We start from the raw sequence: 25,076 nt of genomic DNA on the forward strand, positions 1-25,076 counted from the left end.
GTAAGGAACTTTGTGGGGAAAAGTGCATTTATTGGTTTGGGGAGATAATGAACATTGTTTGAGACATATTAAATTTGAGATGTTGACAAGTTGTCCGGTGGAGGTTTCTACCTGGCAGGTACCAATGTGGAGATGGGAAATCTATGAATGATATTAGGGCTGGATAGAAGTTTAGGAGTGCAATTGGGGATACAGTGTATAGAGTAGCAGGCCTGGAGTCAAGAAACTCATCTTCATGAATTCAAATCCAGACTCAGACACTTACTGGCTGTGTGACCTTGGGCAAGTCCTTTAACCCTGTTTGCCTCAGTTTCCTCATCTGTAAAATGAGCTGGAGAAGGAAATGACAAGCCACTGTAGTATCTTTGCCAAGAAAATCCCAAAGGGAGTTATAAACAATTGAAAAGTGACTGAACAACAAAACAGATTTGGGAGTCACCCACATATAGATAAATTAACACATGGAAGCTGCCAAGATCATTGACTGAGAGAATGTAAAGAAAACAGATTAGAACTGTCCCACTCAGAGCCATTTATAGTGGTTAAATAGGAGAGACAATTCAATGAAAAAGATGGAGCATCATTTTTAAAAGTAAGCACAGTGAATTGTAAGTGCTTCATTTCATCCCAAAATCAAACCTGAACTGAGACTGTGCTAGCCTTCGAGCTGCCTCCAATACACTTCCTTTCAATATCTTCAGACATCAGAGAAGGTTTCCAACATTTTGACAGAACCCCCAGAAATGAACGGTTCAGATGTTATGAATGGTGTAAGCAAATAAGAATGGGTTGCAAGCTACATTATTAGAAGAAACTCTGATTGATGGCTCACAGATTCACTTGACCTATCATTTGAGAATTCCCCCAATTTACCCAATTTCTCAACTTGCGTTTAAGCTTTCGGAATGCAGAGATCATTATTAATCCTTCCACGTGGAAGGCAATGTACTAGGAACTGGGAATATGATGACCCTGGACTCAAGAAATTTATATTCTCCTTAGAGAGGCAACGGTATATTAGCAGATATATGACCTGTATACTCAGAAGGCAATCCAAGGGTAAATATGCAAAGCAATAAAATAGGATTAGATGTAGACAGATTGACCCTCAAATCTTTCTCTGCTTACTGTACTACTTCCTCACATAATGCTGCCTTGTTATGTTTTTTTTTTCCCTGCTATTTTCAGTGTGCTTTTTCAGAAGAGGAAACAAAACCACAGGGAATAACTAATAACTACTCCCTCCTTTCCAGAAGCAAGTCTGTGGAAGTGAGTCAGAACACATACATACAAGAGGCAAAAAAGTGGGGAAGTGTAATTTGTAATGTTCCTAAAAATTCCCTTATTCCTTTGGGGTTATCTGGCTTTCAAAGGATCTGATATCATCACTGGCTTGCATAAATTATAGCACTAACTGAGATAATTTGTCAGGAGCAAGGAAAGACCAGGATTCTTACACTTGTTTTTTCACTGAAGAAAAAATAGCAGGGTGAAGAAATATTTTAATAATACCGATGGGATAGGAGGTCCCCTTTCAAAAATGGGGCTTTGGGATTGTGCATCCTTTTTTTAGTTTCATCAGCTGCTCTCAGAATTGGAAAGGGCCTCAGATTTGGGCAAAAATCCACATTTCAATATTATGCTCTGAGCTCTCAGTAAAGAACATTGTAAAAATGGTCTTGCCTGGTCCCTGAATGACCCTTCTGAAATCAGGGAATGTTTTCTGCTTGTGGTAAGGAATCAATTAATCAATAAAAAAGCATTTATTAAATTCCAACTATATACCTAGCATTTTGCTAAATACTGCAGAGGCAAAGACAGAAGTGAAAGTGTTCCTGCCCCTCAAAAGCTTATTTCTAACTGGAGGAAGGCAACATGTACATAGGTAGGTATTTACAAATTAAATTCAAAATGACTACAAGGTGGTTCTGGGAAAGAGGACACTAATAGTTAGAGGTCCAAGATAGGCTTTAAGAAGAGACCTAACAGAAAGCAGTATGCTCACAGGCACAGGTTAGAAGGAAGAGCATACCAAGAATGGAGTACAGCCAATGCAAAGGCATGAAGATGGAAGCTGAAGCTAATATGGCTGTATACAGAATGCATGGAAGATATTAACAGCATCAGAGAGGCTTTTCCCTTTAGTTGGAAGAAGCAAAGCTCAAGTCTCCACAATGGCACAAACTGGAGGCTCTCCTCTCCATTCATTCAACCATCAACAATTTATTGAGCACCTACTAAGAACACAATTTTGTGCTAAGCTAATGGGGGATGGAAAAATGAGTAAATTACCAGTTGTAAGTAATTCTTTTTTTTCCCCAGGCAATTAGGATTAAATGACTTGCCCAAGATTAAGTGTTAAGTGGCTAAAACTGGATTTGAACTCAGGTTCTCCTGACTCCAGGACTGTCACCTGTGCCATTTAGTTGCCCCATCAATTAGTAATCTTAAGAAACTTAGACTCCAGGAGTGAGTTATACAGTCACTATTCAATGGATTTGAACCCAGGTTTTCCAATTCCCAAATCAGCATTCTTTCTACTGTGCTACACTAGGAACAAAATTTCATTTTGAAGATGTGCAGAGTGATGAAAGGCTTTGTCTAAGATCATGCAGGTGGCAGTGAGGACTGGAATCCTGGTCTTCCTTGTGTAGCTTGATGACACAATGGCCTGAAGTCAGGAAGATTCATCTTCCTGAGTTCAAATCCAGACTCAAATACTCACTAGCGATGTGATTTGAGGCAAACAACTTAACTCTGCCTCAGTTCTTTTATCTGTAAAATGAATTGGAGAAGGAAATGACAAAGCACTCCAGTATCTTCTTTACCAAGAAAACTCAATAAAGAACATGAAGAATTAAATTTAAAAAATGATTAACTAAAAATTAAACCTTTGACTCCTTATCTAGAATTTTTTCCTTGGCATCATCATTAATAATATTGATAATTTAATAAAATCATGTCTGTGAATTTTAGCTCAATTCTCTGAAGAAAATAGTATTAGATGGGATAAATAATTTGAAGATCATTTATATTATCTCTAGTTAAATTTAATATGATTTTGCCAGTCAGATTTGATTTAATTTTTGTTCACTGCTTGATTATAATCAATTAATAACATTTATTAAGTGCCTGAGATGTACCAGGCACTGTGTTAAGTGGCCCATCTTTTATAGGAATTTTCTCTGACTCCCTCTAAATTCCATTGACTTCCTTCAATTATTTTCTATTTATTCTGTATATACCTTGCTTTTTATATATTCAGGTAGCGTCTTAACCATTAGATTGTAAGCTCCTTGAGGGCAGATTGTCTTTTGCTGGCACTTAATAAATGTTTATTGGTTGGATGATTAAAACTAATAAAATTCTATGGCAGAAACTAGGCATGGACCCACATTTAACACCACATACTAAGATAAGATCAAAATGGGTCCAAGATTTAGGCATAAAGAATGAAATCATAAATAAATTAGAGGAACATAGGATAGTTTACCTCTCAGACTTGTGGAGGAGGAAGGAATTTGTGTCCAAAGGAGAACTAGAGACCATTATTGATCACAAAATAGGAAATTTTGATTACACCAAATTAAAAAGTTTCTGCACAAACAAAACTAATGCAAACAAGATTAGAAGGGAAGTAACAAATTGGGAAAACATTTTTACAGTTAAAGGTTCTGATAAAGGCCTCATCTCCAAAATATACAGAGAATTGACTTTAATTTATAAGAAATCAAGCCATTCTCCAATTGATAAATGGTCAAAGGATATGAACAGACAATTTTCAGATGATGAAATTAAAACTATTTCCACTCATATGAAAGAGTGATCCAAATCCCTACTGATCAGAGAAATGCAAATTAAGACAACTCTGAGATACCACTACACACCTGTCAGATTGGCTAAGATGACAGGAACAAATAATGATGAATGTTGGAGGGGCTGTGGGAAAACTGGGACACTGATACATTGTTGGTGGAGTTGTGAAAGAATCCAACCATTCTGGAGAATAATCTGGAATTATGCCCAAAAAGTTATCAAAATGTGCACACCCTTTGACTCAGCAGTGCTACTACTGGGCTTATATCCCAAAGAAATACTAAAGAAGGAAAAGGGACCTGTATGTGCCAAAATGTTTGTGGCAGCTCTTTTTATAGAGGCTAGAAACTGGAAGATGAATGGATGTCCATCAATTGGAGAATGGTTGGGTAAATTATGGTATATGAATGTTATGGAATATTATTGTTCTGTAAGAAATGACCAGCAGGAGGAATACAGAGAGGCTTGGAGAGACTTACATCAACTGATGCTGAGTGAAATGAGCAGGACCAGGAGATCGTTATACATTTCCACAATGGTACTGTATGAGGATGTATTCTGATGGAAGTGGATATCTTCAACATAGAGAAGAGCTAATCCAATTCCAATTGATCAATGATGGACAGAATCAGCTACATCCAGAAAAGGAACACTGGGAAATGAGTGTAAACTGTGAGCTTTTTTGTTTGTTTGTTTTTCTTCCCAGATTATTTTTACCTTCTGAATACAATTCTTCCTTTGCAACAATAACAACAACAAAATTCGGTTCTGCACATATATATCAATTAATAACATTTATTAAGTGCCTGAGATGTACCATAAGATATTTAATATATATGGGAATGCCTGCCATCTAGGGGAGGGGGTGGAGAGGAGGGGAAAAACTCGGAACAGAAGGGAGTACAAAGAATACTGTTGTAAAAAAATTACCTATGCATATGTACTGTCAAAAAATGTTATAATTATAAAAATTAATAAAAAAAAACCTAATACAATTCTAAGTTCATCATTTAGAAAAGGAGAAGTCTTTTTTCTGATTCACTGCATCCAGTGAATTGATTAAAAAAAAAGAGAGAGAGATGAAGATTTCCGTTATATTTATAGCAATCATATGTATGAGATTGTTCAGGGCAATCCTATTTAAAGAAAAAAATCATTCTTTTTTGTTTCACAAAATATGGTGACCATAATAATAGCAATATTTTAAAGAAACAATTTCAAAGAGCAAGGGTTCTTAATTAGGGGTCAGTAAAACTGTATTTTTAATATTTTGCTAACTATAATTGTTTTTTAATTCTACATATTTAAAAATATTATCGTGAGAAAGGGTCCAGAGGCCTCATTAGAGTGCCAAAGAAGTTAAGAACATCTTGTCTAAGCCAACCCTCCCCAACTTCATTTTGCTAATAGGTCCAGAGAGCCATAATAATTTGTCCAAAAATTCATGAGACCCCAGTACTCTGGGATCCTATCTGTTAGAATGTTCTGTGATTTGAGGAGGCTCCAAAGCCTCCACCAGCCTTTCTAAATCTGTCCCCACAGGATGGCCATTCCCACTTACTATTAGAGTCAATTGATTTATCTGGAACTGGAAGACCCATACCCTCACTTTACAGATGAGGAAACTGAGGTCTTTAAGTTTTATCTCCCAAGTTCACAGAGGCAGTTAGTAGAAACATTCCAGTAAAGTGACTGAAGAGCTTGACTTGAGTTTGAAAATTGCTTCTGACTTTTACTAGCTCTGTAATCATGGTTCCTTTAGCCCTACAAAAAGGTAAATTATTGTTAGGACCCAGATTTCTGTACTGCCAGTTACAGGCTCTTTTATCTAACATACTGCCCTTAAGCGACACTCCTTTGGGAAATTTTTCTCCAGTTCCTGAGAGTCTGACAAATGTTCGTGGGTTGTGTTGTTACTTTTCTTTCCACCAATGAAATAAGTATTTATGTTTTTCTTTTTAAATAAAGTCTCAGATTCCAAATGTCATATGTGTACAGTTATACCCCATCTGTTTTAGTTGCTGCAAATTGCCTCAATAAACTTAGATGTTCTATTACTGAGCATATGAAACTTTCACAGATTTATTCTTCTGGGTGGCAGAGTACAACAACGTGCTTAGGTGATATGGTTGCATTTGGCTTGGAAAAATTCTCAATGGGGCTTCAATCTTCCCTCCCTTTCCCCTTTCCTATTTCAGTGAAAAAGATTCTGATATTTAGGACCCAGCACCAGAAAGCCAGTGTTTGGGGGCATGTGATCTAAGGATTGCAAGCTATGCATGCAAAGAATTCAGCAGATCTCTTTGTTGAGGCTTTGTTTGAAAGCCTGGAGTAAGAAAGCCCAAACAGTGAGCTAAAATACTTTTGTGCTGGCTGTCCACATTCACATCCAAACATTGCCATAAAATCCTGTCAGCAGACTATGTCTTGGTTGGACTGCTAAGAGTAAAACAAGTTTATATGTAGGCCTAGAAAGGATCTCAGAAGCCATCTATTCCAATCTTACTTTACACATGGGGAAATTGAGGTCCACTTGTGGATACAAAGTTAGTAAGTTTTAGAAATGGGATTGGAATTCAGGTCCAGGTCTCTCCAGAACCAGTGATTCCCTTGCTTGATCTTGAGCTAGTCAGTTCAGTGGAGAAAACTCAAAAAAGGAACCTGTAGTCAACGTTGTTTTTTTAATGTCATGTATTTTCCTTCCCATGAGCCCCCAGTTTTCAATTGTTTAAAAAATGTAGACATGGCATTAGCATAAACAGCCAGACCAACCACCTCTTGCACTATAAAAAGGGAGTCACATCTCTGGCTAGAGATATCTTGGGGGAGGGGGAGGAAAAGTGATGGAGGGGGGGTTTGGACAAATACCAAAAGGTTTATCTTAAAAATTCTGCTTGAGAAACCAAATGATAAACTTGAGAAACAAATTATATACTAGAAGTTTATATTATATATTACCTTGAATGCACCAAAGTTTTAAGCTTAATTATAAAGAGGATATTTATATCGTCGTTGTGCCATTTATACAGCATTTTAAGGTTTACATTTTATCTCATTTGATCTTGTTTTTAATTATTAACTCCATTTTGCAGAAATATCTGAGGCTTAGAGAAGTAAAGCAAGTCTCTGAGGCAGGATTAGCCACAATCTTCCTGATTCCAGATCCATTTCTTTGTCCCACACCTACCTACCTCAGACTCCTTTGAATCATGGTATGTGTCTAATAAATGCTTGTTGATTGACAGCATGGAACTGTGGAATGTTGAGGCAGAAGGGATCTTGTCAAAAGCTTCGGACAAACTGCTCTAGATGTGTCCTCCTGCCCTGGTGCTTTCTTCCTTTCCTAGAATCTTTAGTGATGGAAACTTTAGTACCCTGTGCTATATACCTTTCTAATCAATCCTCAGTATCTCCCTGTAAATAACATGAGTGATGGGAAAACAAATATGCTTGAAAAAAACATATCATCCCTTTCTATAAAATATCAGTTGACAAAGTGAAGTTACACTGGTGTGTGTCAATTAACTGTCATAATTTTGGATCTGTTGGAAGTATTAACTCCCAGTCCTACAGTGTGTGTGTGTGTGTGTGTGTGTGTGTGTGTGTGTGTGTGTGTGTGTGTGGTGGGAGGAAGGATCAATGAGGGTCTTCTTGGAGACAGGACCCCAGTTAAAGGAAACAACTAGAAAACATGATACTGGATGTAGCACTGCTGAGTAGAATCTCTTCCCAGTTCTGTGGTAAAACGCCCCTCCCTTTCTCTTTTTGCTTTGGTCTTGGGGATTTAGGCACCTGAGGTCTGGTCACTGCCCTGGCCGTATGATTGATTGACTGTTCCAATCCCTGTATATCTCAAGTTAGGACCAGTGTCCTCTCTGGACACATTTTTCACATCCCTGACAAAAAGGCATGCTGCTTTTGGATTCAATGTCCAATGTGCTCCTTTTAATGAAAGTCTCTACGTTTTCTGAATGTCTGAAATGGAATTGAACACTTCCCAATTCTGATATTCTCTATTGTTATGTGAATTCTACAGAGGGGATTTTTGCCCATATTGAAATTGTACTATTCCTTCAAATTTTGAGATATAAGATTCCATGGAGGGGTTGTAAAGGATTGCTTTTTAAAAGTGAGTTGTACAAAATAATCTCAGCTATTCCTTCCAATTATGTGATTATAGGAGTTTTAAAATTTAGCATGTGCCAATATGCTTTATATACTTCATACTTTCTCTAACAGTCTAATTTTGAACCTCTTAATTGAATTGAAAATGAATTGGTCAGGATTTTCATTTCACAGAACTTTTTCTCTTTTTGAATTATTTTATTTTTTTCTAATTTCCCAATTACAATTTTCAACATTCATTTTTTAAATTAAGATCCAAATTTTCTCTCCACCCCAAGCAATTTGAAATGTTATGCATGTGTAATCATAGAAAACATATTCCCATATCAATCATATTGTAAAAAAAAAATTGAAAAAAAATTGAAAAAGTTTGCTTCAATCTTTATTCAGATTCCATCAGTTACTTTCTCGGAAGGAACAGCATTTTCCCTAAGTCCTTCAGAGTTGTCTTGGGTCACTGTATTGTTTAGAATATCTGAGTCATTCACAGTACCTTTTACAATATTGCTATTACTTTGTACAATGTTCTTCTCCTGGATTGACTCATTTCATGTTGCATCAATTCATGGAAATCTTTCCAGTTTTGTTTTGTTTTGTTTTGTTTTGTTTTGTTTTGTTTTCTGAGAGCCTCTAGCTCATCATTTCTTACATCACAATAGTATTCCCTCATACTCATGATTAATAACACAAATTGTTCAATCATTCCCCAATTGATGGGCATCTCTCAATTTCCAATTCTTTGCCACCAGAAAAGAGGTGTTTTAATATTTGGACATAGTTCCAAATTGCTCTATATTGGGATTGGATCAGTTCACAACTCCACCAGTAGTACATTAGTGTCCAATTTTCCCACATCTTCTCCAACACTTATCATTCTCCTTTTTCTGTTCTATTAGCCAATCTAATATATATGAGGTAGTACCTCAGAATTGTTTTAATTTGCATTTTCCCCATCAATAGTGATTTAGAGCATTTTTAAAATATGGCTATAGATAGCTTTGATTACTGACATATTTTTCTTTTTTTTTTTAATATTTTAATAGTTTTTATTTACCAGATCTATGCATGGGTAATTTTACAACATTGACAATTGCCAAACCTTTTGTTCTAATTTTTCCCCTCCTTCCTCCCACCCCTTCCCCCAGATGGCAGGTTGACCAATACATGTTAAATATGTTAGAGTATAAATTAAATACCATATATGTATACATGTCCAAACAGCTATATTGCTGCACAAAAAGAATTGGACTTTGAAATAGTGTACAATTAGCCTGTGAAGGAAATCCAAAATGCAGGCGGACAAAATTAGAGGGATTGGGAATTCTATGTAGTGGTTCCTAATCATCTCCCAGAGTTCTTTCGCTGGGTGTAGCTGGTTCAGTTCATTACTGCTCTATTGGAACTGATTTGGTTCATCTCACCGTTGAAAATGGCCACATCCATCAGAATTGATCATCATATGGTATTGTTGTTGAAGTATACAACGTCTCCTGGTCCTGCTCATTTCACTCAGCATCAGTTCATGTAAGTCTCTCCAGGCCTTTCTGAAATCATCGTGTTGTTCATTTCTTACAGAACAATAATATTCCATAATATTCATATACCACAATTTATTCGGCCAATCTCCAATTGATGGGCATCCTACTGACCATATTTTTCAAACATTTCTGAATTGGGCAATGGATCTTATTTTATTTTACCAAATTGACTCATTTCTTCTCTATATATTTGAGAGATGAGGCCTTTGAGAAAATTGCTTCAAAAGCTTTTTCAAAATTATAATTGCTATTTCTCTCCATCCTATCTTTCCTGTTTATTATAATCTCTCTCCTTTCACCCTGTCCTTCCTCAAAAATGTTTTTCTTCAATTGCTTCCCCTAATCCACAATCATTCATCTTCCTTTCAATGAGCATCATTCCCTATTCTCTTATCTTTTTTTTCTCTTTTTATTTTCTTAGAGTATAATAGATTTCTATACCCAATTAAGTGTGTATATTATTCCCTCTTTGATTTGGTTCTGATGAGAGTAAAATTCAAGCATTCACTACGTTTCCCATCTTGCCTCCTTTATATGAAATAATTTACCCCATTCTGTCTCTTTCTTTCCCTTTCTCCCAATGAGTTTTCTTTCTAATTTCATTTTTTACATGTCATTCTATCATATTTAATTCATACCTGTTCCCTCTGTCTACATATGCTACTTTTAACTGTCATAATAATGAAAAAGTTCTTGTGAGTTACATGTATCATCTTCCTATGTAGGAATGTAAACAATTTAACCTTATTAAGTGCCTTATGATTTTCCTTTTTATGCTTCTCTTGAGTCTTGTATTTGGAAGTCAATTTTTCTGTTCAGCTTTGGTTTTTTCATCACAAATGATTGAAAATCTTTTATCTCATTGAATACCTATTTCCCCTAAAGTGTTACACTCCATTTTGCTGGCGAGGCAATTCTTGGTTGTAAACCTAGCTCTTCCAGAATTATCTTCCAAGCTCTCTTAATCCACCAAAATCTTGGGTTATCCTAGTTGTGGCTCCACAACATTTGAATTGTTTCTTTCTGTTTGAAAAATTTTCTCCTTAATCTGGTAAATGTGGGGAAGGCATACAATTAGCAACAGAAATTGTGAAAAGAATTTTGAAGCAAGTTTCTCTGATGAAGGCCTCATTTCTCAAATGTAGAGGGAACTGAGCCAAATTTGTTTTTTTAAAAAAAATAAGGACCATTCCTCAGTTGATGAGTCATCAAAAGATATGAACAATTTTCAGATGAATTAATCAAGCTATTTATGTACATATAAAAAATACTTTCACTATTGATTGAAGAAATCCAAACTGGGACAATTTTGAGATACTATCTCATACCTACCTATTAAATTGGCAAATGGGTCAGAAAAGGAGGATAACAAATGATGGAGAAAAAGTGGGGAAAATAAGACATTAATGCATTGATGGTAGAATTGTGAATTGATTCAACCATTCTGTAGAACAATTTGGAACTAATTAAATTTTAATTTAATTAAAATTTAATTTTAAATTAATTAAAGTTTATAAAAATATGAACATCCTTTGACCCAATAATAACATGGCTAGGTATGTATCCCAAAAGAGATCATAAAAAAAGGAAAAGGACCTATATGTGCAAAAATATTCTTTTCTTAGGTTCTTTTTTCAATTGGGATGATGTCCATCAATTAGGAAATGGCTTAATTGTGGTATGTGATTATGTTGGAATACTATTGCCCCATGGGAAATGAACAGAATGCTCTCAAAAAACTCAGAAAAATATTCCATGAATTCATGCAAAGTTAAATGTACTGTAGAGTAATAATGTTTCGAGATGATAATTTGCAAATGATTTTGCTATTCTCAGCAATACAATAATCCAAGACTATTCTGAAGTATTTATGATGAAAGATGGCATCATATTGAAGTATATTTATTGTTTTATTTTATTTTCCTTGAGGGTTTTTTGGAGGGGCTGGAGATCCATGTTTTCTTTTGCAACTTAACTCTTATGTAAGTGTTCTGCATAATTTCACATGTGCTTTATGAATGGGGAGGGAAACAGGAGGGGAGAGAATCTGGAACTCAATGTTTTAAAAACAAATGTAAAAAATTGTTTTACAAAAAAATGGCATAAATAAAATATTAAATCATAAAAAATATTCCTCAGAGTTTTCATTTTGGTATCCCTTTCATGAGGTTATTGGTGGATTCTTTCAATTCGATTTTGCCCTCTCATTCTAGAATGTGAGGGCAGTTTTCAGTTTTCTTTGATAATTTCTTGAAAGATGATATCTAGGCTCTTTTTGTGATCATGGTTTTTTCAAGAAATCAATTAAATTTTAAATTATGTTTCCTGGATCTGTTTTCCACATCAGTTATTTTTTAAATAGTTCACATTGTGTCTTCTAGTTTTTCATTCATTCTTTTGGATTTGCTTTTTATCTTCTTTTGAGTGTGTTTTGATCTTCTTTGTCACTATAGTAACTTTCTATGGTCATAATTTTTTCCTGTTGTTTGCTCATTTTCCCCGCCTGTTTCTTGACTTTTAGGGACCTAAAAGTTCTCAGTTTTTCCTAGGTGGTATGATCTAAGGAGAGATGTGTTTACTACTCTCCGGCCTACGCATTGGTCTATGAGTGACAATAAGTACTCTTATGCCCTGAAACTGCACTATGATTGCAAACTCTGATGTGCTAGTGCTCCTCCTCCTATGGGAGGAGGAGCACTAGCACATATGTGATCTGTATCCAAATAAGGGCAAAGCAACTATTCTGCCCTCAATTCTAGCAAAGAGACTCCTGTAATTTCCTTCCACCCTCTTACAGTCTGTATGTCGAGAGCTCTTGAAGCAGCCACTGCAGTCTAGGCTGGTGCAGCCTGTGCTAACTGTGCTGTGTTCTCACCCAGGTGCAACAAATCTTTCCTGCTGACTTCTATGTTATCTTCCTTTGGAAAATTATTTCATCCTAATTTTTGGAGCATTTTAAATTTTAGTACATTATTTAAAGGTCTTTAGAAGTGTTTGAGGAGAACTCTGGGAAATTCCTGCCTTTTCTCTGCCATCTTGGTTCTGTCCTTTCATAGGAAATTTTCTAAAAAAAAAAAAAAAGAAAAGAGAAAAGAAGAAATATGTTTAATAAGGAAAGTTAAGAAATATTATAAATAAGCTTTTGTATTACCCTCAAATTGTTTCCATGTTCAGTTTCTACCAGAATATCAGGAAAGTTTAAAGTGGTACTTGAAGTAGTAATAAAGTTTCTACTCTGCAGACATAACAGTCTGTTTTATGAAATAATAATTAGTTCACATTTTCAGCTGGACTTTTTTGAAAATTTTCTCTAGCTGTCACTCTGGGCAGGAGACTTCTTTTTCCCCTTCATTCCTTCAGTCACATGTGTGTTTTAGCTTGCCATTAACCTCAAACTTCAAATTCTTTGGGCATTACTTTATGCAAACAATGAAATAAAAACAATTTTTTGTGTTGTTTTTAACCTAATAATCATGCCAGCTGAACTTCTCTTGGCCAGAAAAATACTAAAGCTTGTATGAAACCTTTAAAGACGGTTAAATAGAAAATTCACATTATAAAAATTCACATTTATATAAAACAAATATGTATACACATACATAGACATACATATATATGTGTGTATAGAGCAAACATAATTATTTGCATATGAAACACATGACTATATGAAAAAAAAAATATATATATATAAATAAATAAAATCTCATATTTGATATGTGTGTAAAAAAAGTCTTTCAGGAACATATTTGTCCCTTCTTCAAAGCACACTTAATTACTTTAAGGGATGGATAAAGTATTCCTTCTAACAGATCACAACTCATCTATGCCAACCTATCATATACTAGTTTTGTCAATGGCTTCCCATAAATTCTTCATGGGGGAATCCATCCAATATACTAGAGTCTTCCTGCTATATCAACAGTTTTTTTTTTTTTAAATCTGGAGGTTCCCTATAGGAGATATGGGAAGCACAAACAATATTTTTAAAAAACCACATTGGAACAGGTAAGTGGTATAGTGGATAGAACACTGGCCCTGGAGTCAGGAGGACCTGAGTCCAAACTCAAACTCAATCACTAACTGTATGATGCTGAGCAAGTCTTTTACCCACAGAAATTCTAAATTGATTTTCAATTAATGGAATTACAAATTTTGGGATATACTTTTAGAAAAGAAAAAAATATATTCATTTCTTGCATGAAAAAAGATAACTTAAAAGTCTATGAAAATAAATTGAGAATGTATTTTTATTTAATATACACACTGCTTTAAACATTTTCCTTGTTTTGAGAAATTTTAGAAGTTATGATAAATCATAGAATTTATTTCCATGAGACAGCAGAAAGAGTGAAAATACTGTTTGGTTTGTAGTCAGGAAGACCTACATTCAAACCTTGCTTTAGATTCTAGCTGTATAATCCTGGGCAAGTCATAATTTCTCTCTGAATCAAGTTTCTCATTTGTAAAATAAGAGGATTAAATAAGATTCACTGTGCCTCTTTACTGTGCCATTATAGTTTTTAAATAAAACATAAACAAATGTTTTCCATACCTTTTTAAAATAAAATTTTCATATTCCTTATAGGTAACATCTAAGGGTCTTTTCTATTCTAAATCTATTATTCTCTGATCTCCTATTGAAAAGGAGGCAAGGGAAGGCTGATCAAAAAAACCAAGAGGCATAGGGACTGAAAGAGGTTGGGAACCCCAGCTCTAGGGGATGTCTCATGTTAAATCTAATTCACTTGGTTCCTAATTCATCAAAGCCTCTTATATAAAAAGATGTCAGATCTACTGAATTCTTTACAACAAAAAGTGGTTTGATGATTTTCTTGATGATATCTACCAATGCTTACTATTGAAGAAGCTCAGATCTTATAAATGGAACAATGGTTTGGCAAAGCAACCTTTCACTAGAGTTCTTTCTTTCATACAAAATAGCTTATAAAGAAAAATCTAGATGAGCTTAAATTTTGGGAAACATTTCTGGAAATGAGAGAAACTGAATTTTCCTTTTTTCCCCCCTCAATTTAAATTCATTTAAAAATACTCCAACAAGAGAACAGAAACTAACTTCTGAGGAATTTCTTTTCTGAGAAAAAAATCCTTCAACCATCATCCTTTTGAAGACTGCTGTCCTTTGAAAACTGTTAATACAAGAGATAATACTTTTTCCTCTCAGTGATGTATATATAATTCAAGATAATTTAATTTACATGCCAAATTGTGTTATGGTAATTTCTAGATCTTGAGATTTAAAAAATCAAGAAACATTTGTTCTATTACTTACATAACAAACAAAGATGAATTTCCAGTCAGATTTAAACAGGGAACAACAGAAGAGACAGAGCAGTACATAATACAAGTTACATGTAAAGGAGTAATGGAGTCCAGAAAAACCCAGGCCTATAGGCACTATGTCTTTCTGAAAACTGGCTTTTTCTAACCAGGCAATGCAATATAACTCAAAGATTAGTTGTTAGCTGTTTTCGCAGTTATCAAGTGATATGATTTAGAAATCTTTCCCCTATGCCCCTTTGTCAGTGTATAAGTGTGCGTGTATTTATGTATTATATATATGTATAAAATCTCAAAAATCCATTTAAATAAATATATACGCATACTAATGATAATCATGTCATCTTTATGTTTCTTTATGTAATTGTCACCTTCTAAAAAAGGAGTATATTCATCAAAGACTAAGCTCATGTAAAAATGATCCACATAATGATATCCCTCTCTTCCTGGGAGGGTGGGTAGAAAGACCGGGTCTTCATACACTAGATATCAGATGTTATGTTTTGAACACAAAATTTAGGGACTGAAACCTATCTTAGAGATAACTGTGACTAGTAAAAACCAGTTTGACTGGTAAGGCCCAATCCCCTTAGCAAGCATGTATACTAAGGCTAATAATAAACCAGACACTGGACATTACCCACTTTCCCAAGCCTCTTGCAGGATTAGCAAAGTTAGAATGATGTATTTACATGCAGCTTCTCTATATCTATGTCTCTCATTCCTATCCCATTATTAAGCGATTTAGAAAATATCCTCATTTCTTTCATTTTGACTATATTCATCTAAAGATAGCATAGCAGTCTGTTGGTTGGCTCTTTGTCTAACACTCTGAATAAGACTGAGCCCCGAGAGGCTCTGGGCCTTTATGCAGATTGTGAAAGTTGTTCCACGTTTCATGTTCAGAAGCCACATCACTGTGAGCTGCACTTGCCTAAGGTCAATGAGAATTATATATCAAGACTGTTACTTACCTATTGGCTTTCATTCTGCTCTTCCCCTTGTGAGTGGTAATGACATTTTGTTATCTCCCATCTCCCTGTGGCTCTGCTGATTTGCATCTGAAGTCTCCTGAACTACCACGATCTGGTTTAAAACCTTCCTCTTATAGATGAGAATGACCTTACATGTATCTGTATTCCCACACTGGTGATAAGCACAAATCATTGAACATTTGGTTGAAAACAGTAATCCAAACATTGGAGAACAAGTGCTCTACAAAATTTTTTGGATACGGGAAAGACATTAATTCTATGCTTCAGGGAAAATTGGCATTTTTTCCTAGATTCCACTTACACATCTGATTCTTAAAATTTTCCATTACACTAAACTAAACCACAAGTTTCTTCTGGATTCAGTGTATTTTATTAATTAAACCTCAATGATGAACAGACTTTTATAATTTCATACTGATTTACACCAGTATTCTAAAAATAAAATGTAAAGTAGCCAAGAGGTACAGTGATGGAGTAAAGGGAGGATCATATTCACAAACTTACCAGAAATTTCTATTATATTCAAATGAGATGAGATGATTGACAATGGGAGTTTGGTTTATACTTTATTATGCTTAGCATACACAGGATCATCTTTTCATAGTACTGACATGGATAGACATCAGACTGACATCCATTTCCTTCATATGGCTGATTTGGGCCCATAAAGTGAGGCTAAAAACTTGATGATTCAGGTTATGAAAATGCTTGGTTTGGCCATCACCATGGATCATCCTCCACATTGGTCCTTGGACTAGACCTGCAGGGCAAGAAAGCCAACATTTGACTGTTTCCCTTGGTGGTATCTATAGTGATCCCAGCAGCCCTTCTCTGCTGCCACAGTGGGAAAAAGAAGCCACAAAAGGGAAAGTTGAATTTTCCAAGACTATGGTTCTATGATTGAATCCAAAACTAGAAAAAGTTCCATTTTTTTCAGAGAATTTTGTAATTTAATTTGCTGTGAGAGACCCATAAAGACCAGCTCTTTTATAATTAAAAAAAATTTTTTTCTTCCTTAAATGAATTCAAATTCTCCTTCTTATATATACTGGCTGCATGACCCTGGGCAAGTCAATTAAATGTCTCAGTTCTCTCATCTGTAAGATGAGATTTATAACTGTACCCACTTCACAATGTTATGAGGATCAAATGAGCTAACATATAAAGTGTTTTATAAACTTAAAAGTGTTATATGAATAATAGCAATAGTTATGATCCAATACTACAAATTACAGAAAGATGCCAATCTACTTTGGTAGATTATTCAGGAGTTTCCTGTACCAATAAAAACACAGGTTGAGAGCCTCAGAGTTAAGGCACCTAAAAACAGTCCCCCCCCATCCCCACCCCCAAGGGAAAAATAAAAATAACTGCAAAGGAATAATAACAACTTACATTTTTGAAGTGTTTATTATTTCATTTGATCATCACAGCAACCCCATGATGTAGTGATATAAATATTATTACATACCTTTTTGAAAATGAGGAAATTGAGGCTCAGAGAGAGTTAACATCATACTAAGATCACACAAATTGGTGACTAGAAGTCAGGATTTGAATCCTAATTGGCCAACTCCAAGTCAGTGCCTTTTCTTTTATAATATACTGCCTTTAGAGGTTTTTAATATAATTTTACATATTTATACTTATGCTAACCACACTGAGTCTGTAAAATCCCAAATTCAGCGATTCCGAGGTTCTGGTATTCTAGATTCAGAGATAATGAAATTCGGAGTATATGAGTCCAAATCCTGCTTTGGATAGTGCCGGAGTGGTCTTGGGCAAATATCTCTCCTCACCTAGGAGTCAGTGATTCTATCTACCCATTCCTCCTTGAATGAGAGAACAGAGATAAAGGATTTTCAAGCCTAAAAATACTTCCTATTACTACTATTATTTTATAATAAGGTTGGGCCAAATAACCTTTGAAGTCACACTTTAGGTCTATAATTCCTGTCAAACTTTTCTGGGGGCATCAGCCTTCAGTTTCTCTCTCGATTTATATGTAAAAATATAATAGAAATCTATAAATAATAATATAGTAACACTTATATACTCTTTTAATGCTTGAAAAGTGCTTTTTACATGTTAATTCACTTGATACTCAAAACAATTCCTTGAGGTAGATACAATAATTATTCACATTTTAGAGATGAAAATACTGAGGCACATATAAATTAGGGAACTTGCACAGAGTCGCACAGGTAGTAAGTGTCTAAGGCAGGATTTAAATTCGGTATTTCTGACTCCAAGTCTTGCACCCTCTCTACTCTGTCACATAAATGTCCTTCTCTACCTCTTCTTCTGTTAAAATATCTACATTGCAAGAGACTACATTGCCTCCACTTTGGGGGAAAAAATGAGAAGGATCCTCAAAAGTAAAATCTGGAAATAATATTAAGATAGCAGCAACAATATTTTGCTTTGAAAATCACCTGAGAGTAGATTGCATGCTTTATGAAAATGATACATGACTAGTATATATGTAACCCTCAACTGCGTATACCAAGAGGAAGCCTCTTTCTGGAAAACTGCATTTCAAGTCTGTGACCCATACTGTGCTCTAAATACTTACTATGAAATGGCTTTTGGACTCTGAGCATAATTATAATGTTTACAGTGGCTGCCAGGCTGTGTAAACATGGAAAAATATAGTTTAAATATTAAACATTACAGTTCTTTGACCATGCAGAAGAACAGAGGTGGAGAAACTCCTTTGTAGTTTGTGCCCAGGCTGCCCATGGATTTCATACTTCAGTTGGAGGACTGCAAAAGCAATTCATCCTCATCATGTCCAGTCCTGGCTGAAGGATCAATTGGGGAAAAGTACAGCTCCAGCAGCTGAATGTCTTAAGTTCTTCTTTGTATTCCCTTCATCTTTGTCTTCACCTCTCTCATAGGTATTTGCCTATGAGTTTAAGCTATAAGCAGAAAAGGCTGGTATTCAGGCTCCAATGCTGGTTTTTCAGTTTTTCTATTTTTCTTTGTTTTTAACTTATTCTCCTCCAAGCTTTCATCATCTAGGGTCTTCCTCACGACTCTTGTTCAGTCATCTGTGTAGAGAGTATTGATTTACTGTGGATATAATGTCAAACAGGAGAATATAATCTGAACAGCTTAAGTGAGTATCTTAAACTCTTTGAGGGGAGTTAGAGACTGTTACTTTAATCTGACATTAATTTAGGATAATTAGTTAAGATCCAAAACATTCCTTCCCTTCAACACCTAAATTTTCTCCTATTAAGCATTGGAGAGAATATATAACCAACTTTTAGGAAATATTTCTTGTTTGAAACACAATTGCCTCCTTGGAAGTGGCTTTGGAAGGAGATCTAGTGGTAAAATGTTTGTTACCAATAACCTTAAAATTATGTCTCTGTTTGGTCATTAAATCAGACTAAGCATGATTAAAATCTGTGAAGAGCAAGCACTGATTTATTGTAGATAAACGTCAAATAGCAAACTACAATCTGAAGAGTTCAAATATGTATCTTGGACTCATGCAGGTTCTCTAACAAACAAGTTTTAGTTACTGATACAGATCTCTACAAGCTATCGTTAGCATTTTGGTCAGAATGGGAATTTGACTCATTCGTTCAGCCAGGATTTTAATATTGTGCATAGAAGGCATTACAAAATAAGTGTAAGATGTGTTCCCTGCCCTTCAGATGCTTACAATTGATTGGGGAAGTTCTGTGATTTCATTATTTCCTGGCACAGAGAATTCACCAGTGCAGATCTCATCTGTAATTTATAACCTATGAGAGTTTCTTGGGACAATATGAGGTTAAATAACTTGCCCTTTAGTCAGATGATTGGTATGTGTTAAGGGACAGGACTGGAGCTGAATGTGCTCTTTCTTTCTCTCTCTGTCTCTCTTTCTGTCTGCCTCTGTCCCTCTCTCTGTCTCTCTCTCTGTCTCTGTTTGTCTCTCTGTCTCTGTCTCTGTCTCTCTCTCTCTCTCTCTCTCTCTCTCACACACACACACACACACACACACACACACACACACACACACACACACTTCCTGTGCCCCTATGCCCCCAGTTAAGTGGCAATGTAAGGTAGCATGTGATTGATTGCTAAAAGTCATAAGTAGAGACAATGAGAATTAAAGGAATTTCAAGAAGAAAAACATCACTGTGATCTGAAATGTTTGGGGAAGAAAGCATGGAGTAAATATGAATTAAACTACATCAAAGGAGAGTCTGGATTTAATGATAAAAGTGCCTTGGAAAAGGTAGTTGTTGCTTGAGGTACTAGAAGGTAGAGTTGGAGAGGTAAGCTGAACAAGAACAGCAACCTTGCATACCATATGTAAGGTGTGAAAATTTAGACTTTTTCCTGTAGGTAATGGGGAGCCACTGAAGGTTTCTGAGCAGTAAGTAGCATGATAAAATTGGTACTCTGCTGATTGTACACAGGATGCCTTGAAGGAAAGCAAGGTTAGAAGTAGGGAGATTCATGAAGAAACATTTAACACTACTTGAGGCATTAAGGGATGGAGGCCTCAACTCAGATGAGGACAGTGGGAATAGGAAGGGAAGACTAGGTTCAAAAGACTATTCCAAGGAAAAATCAACACAGCTTAATAACTTTCTATATGTTGATGATGAATGAGAGGAGGGATAGGAATTGGACTTATAATTTCATTGGTATATGGAACTTCCAAAGAGGAAATATTCCCTACCAATACAAGTCAGCAATTTCTCAGCAATTTAATTATCTAAGGGAATTACTAAAAATTGAGAGATTAATTCAGTTAATAAATATTTATTAAGTACCTACTTTGTGCTAGGTAATCTATTAAGTTATGTGGATGTATATTAAAAAAAAAAAAGAAATACAGTTCTTATCATCAAGGAGCTTATAATCTAATCAGGGCAGACAATAAGACAATACAGAAAAAGAATCAGAAAAAAGGGGAAATGGAAGGAAAAAATACCAGTTATATACCATTGGCATGAGGGAGTGTAACCAGCTAAGAAATAAAGAAGTGGATGACTTGGGTATGCTATTTAAAAGGAGGTTTTGTGAGGAACTCTCTTCTCTGTCCTGCAATCAGAGACACCTCTGAGTACTCCAAGGTCAGAGGGTATTGATGAGATGTGAGTTTCTAGGGCAGATGTAATGTTGCAGGATGAAGAGGTTCCAGGTGCATAAGGAAGAAATCCAAAGTGTGTGTATGTATTGGGGCTGGGGAGGAAATGGAATGAAGAGGTCCCTTATCTAAGGGCAAATAATATGTGCCAGAAGCAAGGCTTGGCCTAGGTCTCCCTACCCATTCTAACACGCTACATCTCTGGAGTTAAAAAGAGGATATGAGATCTGAATGACAGAAACAAGTCAACTAGATTCACAAGGATGAAATTAATGCCATTAAAAAGGAAAGGGAATGAGGAACAGGGTTTTGATTTTGTGGGGAGAGTGAGTTCAATTTAAATGCCTTAACTTTGAAGTGATGGCAAGATATACAGGTAAAAATTTATAATAGGCAATTGAATATGGGAATGAGTGTAGTTATAGATCAGGGAATTATCCACCATGAGGTTATACTCAAAATCATGAGACATGATAATTTTGCCAAGGGAAAAAATGTACAAAAGGGAAAATGTAGAGAACCAAGATTGAGTCATAAAGAATATTTAGTGAGTGGGAAGAAAAGGAGTTGTCCAAAGAAAAGTAAAGGAAGAAGCAGAGAGTTAAGAGGTAAATTAGGAAAGGGCAGTGTTATTAAAGTCAAAAGGAGAATTTTAAGAAGGAGCAAAGAAAGGATGTCGGATTTAACAAGATAAAGGTCACTGGAGACCTTGTGGAAGTCAATTTTAGTAAAACTAATGATCTAGAATTAATAATTTGGAGGATTAAATAAGGAATGATTGGTGAGGAAATGGAAGAATCAGGTTAAATGGATTTAGACCTAAGTCAAAATTGTTGAAAAGGTGGGGAAAGCAAGGGAAATCTAGATTTTCTTACACAGTTTCTCTGAAAATGTATAGCTATTCAAGTGATGTCAAAAGATTACAAGAGTAAACTAGCATTTGGGACAAAGGAATATAGCTTGAGGTCAAGGGTAATTCCATGTACATGCTTGAAACAGAAAATAACTAAGATGCTTCTTATTCCATCATGTCAGACTAACCTAATTCTTAAATCATTAATTATGTACTATGATTTTGAGACAATATAGTATAGAGTTAAGAGCCCTGGTTTTGGGGTTAGGGAATCTGGGTTCAAATCTTGCTTCTCACATTTACTGCCTATGTGACCTTGAACTTAGTCACTTAAACTCTGTGAACCTAAGTTTCTTCAACTCTAAAAGAGTAGGCTTAGATAGCACTTAGATGGTATTTTGGCTCTATGGTCCTCTCCTAAAGAGAGATTGAAAAGAAAAGCTAACAGATTCTTTTATTTCCAGGGACTTATTTAAACGTGTTGTTTTAGAAAAGATTCTGAATACAATTAGATTTTGAAAACCAGCTAGCACCCAGGTGCTTATCAATACCTTGTCAACGAACATCTGGATGTTTGATGTTACATGAGGTCATAACCAGATAGACTGACTGCATTCCCTCCCTACCCCCTCACCCCTAATTTTTCTTCTGGCTCTTCCAGCCTTCAGGAGACAGAGCACCAGTCTTTTGACTTTGCCCTGGTGTGAAATTGTTAACTACCAATTTCAGGAGTGTGTGAAAAAGTTTATTGTCACATGTGAAAACTAATTAATGCCTGTAAAGTCCTGTGAGATCCATAGATGAAAGGAGCTATTTAACTGCACTGTATTATTATCTGAAGAAGAGGGAACAGACATAATGAGCCAGATTCTCCCAGAGCAGAAAGGATGCCCCAGGAGTCAGTGGTGCATTTGAAAGTTATATTAACTCCCTCAGGTGAAAATCATTCATTTTCTAGAAGTTACTTTGGTGGCCTAAAAATAGTGAGGGGCAGCTTCTTGGAGAATCTTAACTTGTTACTTTAGACACCTAAGAATCTTGCTTGACAGAATATTAATATATTTTTCCCCCTAAAATCATAATGGTTTACAGACTCAGGTAAATAAATTGATCCTGTGTCAGTGCTCAAGGCCTTGTCTCAAATAGGCAATAAATTAAAAAAAAAAAAAAAAAAAAAAAGCGACATCACTTTAGTTCTATACAAGTGCTAACATCCTGCATGGTACACAGACATAAAAGTAATTGAAGGGTCATAAATTTGGAACAAGATGGAACCTCAGAGGTTATGGCATCCATAAATTCATTTTATAAATGAGGAAACTGAGGCACAGGACAGGAACAGATTTGCTTAGGGAATCATGTAGCTACAAAGTACCTGAAATGGGAATTGAAGGAAGGTCTTCTTGATTTCAAATCCAGGGTCCTTTCTATGTTGCTGTGTTGGATAGGGATCCTAATAAATGTAAGATCATTGAGGACAGATACTGCATTTTTGCCTTTACACTCTCCTCCCCCCCACAATAACACAGTCCCGGAAACATTTATTTATTTAGTATTTTGCTGTGGTGAGTTGTGTCCGACTCTTCATGACCTCATTTGAGGTTTTCTTTACAAATATTCTGTAGTGGTTTGCCATTTCCTTCTCCACCTTATTTTATACATGAGGAAGCTGAGGCAGGTAGGGTTAAGTTATCTGCCCAGTAGCTAGTAAGTGTCTGAAGCAGGATTTGAACTCAGGAAAATGTGTTTGTGTACTCTAGACCTGGCACATTATGCACTGTGGTACTCACCTAGCTACTCTACCTGGCACATAGTAAATGTTTATTTTGTTTCCAATTTTATCCTTCCTATATTTTAGTGTATACATAGTTATTTGCACAGTCCCCCATTAGATGATTAGCTCTTTCAGGACAGGGACCATTTTTGTGCCTTTCTATTTCCAGCCCTTAATAGTACTTGGCCCACAGTAATTACTTCATAAGTGCTTGTTGATTTGGCTCATTGACTTGAATACAAGAAAGAAATTTAAAATACAATCCATTCATTTTGCTGATTTTAAAATATTTTAATTTAGTTTTTGTGAGAATTTTCTCTTAGGGGAATTTGATGCAACCTTGTATTGATGTTTTCATTGGGCACATGACCTTTTATAAGGAGATAGTTTTGTGGATTAAAACATGAAGCTTTATAGTCCCCAAATAGCCAAATATTTCTGCTCTTCAACAGCCACAGACTTTACTCTTTCCTCAGCTAAGCCTTCTAGGATCCTGACTTTCTTTGCTGAAAAATTCAAGGTCCTTTCTGATTTCTTCAGTTATCATTGCTCTTGGCCTCTTTCAATGATTTTAAAATTTCTTTATATTTACTTCTCAATGTATATATGTCATATATCTCCTAGTGTAACAGAAGCTCCTTGAGAGTAGGAAATATTGTATTTTTACTTTGTATATCCAGGGTCTAACACAATTAATGGTACCAAGTGGGTACTTAATAAGATTTTTTTGGGTTATATTGAATCATTCCATCATAGGACTGTGAACCATGGCAAACGTGCTTGTTGACTACTCAGAATATGGAGCAAGAAGATATAAGTGGCAGAATTCATTATCACTCCTAGAAAAACAACTCAATAGAATAGCATCTTTTTCCCAAAAGAAATTCAATTGAATTCAACAGTCACTTATTAAAGGGCCTGTTATGTGTCAGGCATTTTGCCAGGTGTTGAAAACACTAAAATTAAATAAGTAAATAAATGAAATAAAATAACTCCTGTCCTCAAGAAGTTTATATTCTACATGGGGAGGAAACAGCACAGCTTAACACAGACCTAGGAAAGGAAGCTGTTTCTTTTCCTAAGGAGACTATCTCCCTGCTCTAAAAGAAAATTGATGTCTTCACACTTGGAGAAAATGACAATGACAAAAAAAAAAAAGTTAACACAGTAAAATAACTTTGAAAACAGTCCTGAAAAACAGTCCTGAACTCTCTTTCCTCACTGGAGGAGTGGTGATTTTACAGATATGTTGTAGTACAGTAAGTGTTGGGGAAGAGGAAAACAGATCTTTATGCAGTGTTCTGTTCAAGAGAAAAGTCAGAGACAGATCTGGAGGACATGAGTCTCAGATTATCTAGAATAGGGCTTCTTAAACTTTTCCCACTGGTAACCTTTTTTTTTTTTTTTTGCCTGAGAAATTTTTACGTGATCCCAGGAATATAGGCATATAAGACAAGTATACAAATCAAACATTTGGTGATAATAAATCATAATTTTGTGACCCCCACATTTAGTTACATGACCCCATATGAGGTTGTGAACAATAGTTTTAAGAAGCTTTGATCTAGGCAGGATC

General features: G+C 35.5%; 1 protein-coding gene across 6 annotated transcripts in view; it reads right to left on the minus strand.

Annotated features, from left to right (window-relative positions):
- Window positions 1-17,163: 17,163 nt before the first annotated feature.
- SCAF8 (SR-related CTD associated factor 8) overlaps window positions 17,164-25,076 on the minus strand; it is a 252,202-nt gene continuing 244,289 nt past the window's right edge. For 4 of the 6 annotated variants that reach the window (XR_012489163.1, XR_012489160.1, XR_012489162.1 and 1 more), the window contains one exon: window positions 17,164-18,825. The gene's annotated coding sequence lies outside the window, so the exon portion shown is untranslated. Of the gene's footprint in view, window positions 23,180-25,076 lie in introns of all 6 variants that reach the window. The other 2 variants (XR_012489161.1, XR_012489158.1) reach the window with 2 other exon arrangements.

The sequence above is a fragment of the Sminthopsis crassicaudata genome, chromosome 4, assembly GCF_048593235.1.
Source record: "Sminthopsis crassicaudata isolate SCR6 chromosome 4, ASM4859323v1, whole genome shotgun sequence".
Lineage (NCBI taxonomy): Eukaryota > Metazoa > Chordata > Mammalia > Dasyuromorphia > Dasyuridae > Sminthopsis > Sminthopsis crassicaudata.